We start from the raw sequence: 2,187 nt of genomic DNA, 5'->3' as shown, positions 1-2,187 counted from the left end.
TGCTCTAAGTTTGCCGCTGTCAATTGCTTTCGTATCAATCTCAGTCACAAATTCTCCAGGGATTGATCATGCTGTGTTTGGAGAATTTTAGGAGACTTATAAACTGTATGAAATTTCAGTTTGCAGGAGGGGCTAACTTCAACCAACTCTCCACACTGTGCCATCTCTTTCATCGTGAGGTTACTGCATTCTGTGATATTCAAAATGCTAGACATTTCTTCTGGGTAAATAACGGTTTTCGTGGTTTTCATAGCCGTTGATATTTAGAATTGCATAACTTACTTTATCTGAATTTTCCCATTTTATTCAAACCAAAACTAATCTCCCCAGCTTCAACAACATTTACAGATGATCCAGCCATCCAGTCAAGCAATGGCATTGCAGCATCATGCAGGAAACTCCAATCCTCAACACCTTTTCACTTCCATTACTCTCTCCAATTTTGTTTCAAGGTTGAGGACTCCAAAAAAATCTTGTTGACAACACCAATCAAGTTGGTCACTTTCAGACAATCCCCACAAGCAATTGGTAAATTCTGCATTTCCGCTCAATTGTTGTTGGAATACCGACTGAGCTCGTTGTCATGTATCCGATTCAGCACTGCATGTTTTCTCAGCAAGGTGCAATTACAAAGAGAAGGACAGCTGTTGGGGAAATGGAAGGAATGGGTGTTCTCGCGAATCCAAAACGAAAAACCATTCTGAATTGCAAACTAACTTGGTGCTTTGTTGCGCAAAAATCGCATCTGAGTTTTGAGCAAGAATAGCGTTTGAGGGAGCAAGAATAGAGTTTGAGAAAAGCTATTCTTCGTAGAATCGCGTTTCTGTTCCTTTTTCCCTTTTTTCTCTCATGAACAAATACTGCTATGCTGCTATAAATTTGTTTTCTTTCTACGTAATCCCAAAATACCATATCACCAGGCGAGTTACCGAAACCGGCCAAGCATAAAAATTTCCCTTTCGGGTTCCATCGAATAGTGTTGTAAGGACCAGTTCCAAGCTCCAGTAAGGGATTGCAGTTCTTGTCAAATAGAGTTGCTTTAGCAGGCATAAACCCATACACAACAGCAAACTCTATGCCTGAATATGGCCACTGAGCTTCGTGAACAAACCCCTCTTTCCGAAGAGGTATTAATCCTTCAAACTTCCCATCTGTTGTTAAGTAGTATAACTTTGATTTCCATAGTAACTCTGATTGGTTTTATCAACATCTGACTGTGCCACAGCTAGAAGTCCAATTGAACCATGATTCCATTTAAGCTGGGTGGTAGAACATCGAGAGAAAAAAACTCCGTCGAGCCACAGGCTGACTTTGGGAAGCATTTCCACAAGCATATATCGGTACACTAGTAGGAACCCCTTGGATTCCGGAACAAATGCAGCTACATGAGAAGCAGGTGAACTAGAAAGCTCGGCAGAAGCAACTCCTTGAACTCTTAACCGATAAATAAATCCTTTAGAAAAAATCCCGAGTATCGAAAAATTGCAACTCATTAGTTGCCAAGCGGCACGCAGTAGCCTCATCAGAGCTGAACTGAATTGCAGGCCAATTGACTCTTGTGATACTCTTCTGAGAGAGTTGATAAATAGGATCACCCATCTCCGTTTTCCACAACGTCACATTCTTTTCTTGCGGCGCAGGTTTTTGAAAGGTTTCTGGCTTTGGTGGTGAAGACAATCCAAATTTGCTCCATGTGATGATTCCATTATTAAGTGCAGATGCAATAATTTCATCATATAAAATGGAAAATCTTTCAGACTGGCATGAGACGCTGTTCACTGAGCTTTCGTATCTCATCTAGTTGTATCTATGAGAAGAATGGTTGGTTCAGTTGAAGATGTCCTCTTCACATTCTCAAGATCATATAGCATATGTGCAGCAACGCTTGAATGAGCCTTTACCTTACTGTTGTAAAGCTCTTTAGAAGACCAATCCATGATAAGTTGATGCGTCCGATACTGGACGGTAAGCATAGATGTGACTTCCTCTCCATACAGTTCTGCAAGTCGTTCGAAGAGGGTTCTTCCTAAGCCTTTCTTCTCAGCTTCAACACTTTGAATGGTTGGAGGAAGTTGAAGATGATCTCCTGTAAGGATACATCTTGTACCCTTTAGCAGAGGTATCCAACATGCTATCTCAAGTGCTTGAGCAGCTTCATCGATAATCACCAAATCAAATGAAGTGCGG

At 41.1% G+C, this 2,187-nt stretch overlaps 1 pseudogene; it reads right to left on the bottom strand.

Annotated features, from left to right (window-relative positions):
* Positions 1-612: 612 nt before the first annotated feature.
* Positions 613-1,797, bottom strand: LOC127115292 (eukaryotic translation initiation factor 2A-like; annotated as a pseudogene).
* Positions 1,798-2,187: the final 390 nt, after the last annotated feature.

The sequence above is a fragment of the Lathyrus oleraceus genome, chromosome 1, assembly GCF_024323335.1.
Source record: "Lathyrus oleraceus cultivar Zhongwan6 chromosome 1, CAAS_Psat_ZW6_1.0, whole genome shotgun sequence".
NCBI lineage: Eukaryota > Viridiplantae > Streptophyta > Magnoliopsida > Fabales > Fabaceae > Lathyrus > Lathyrus oleraceus.
The sequence above is the reverse complement of the archived record's forward strand: the minus strand, read 5'-3'. Positions and strand labels throughout refer to the sequence as shown.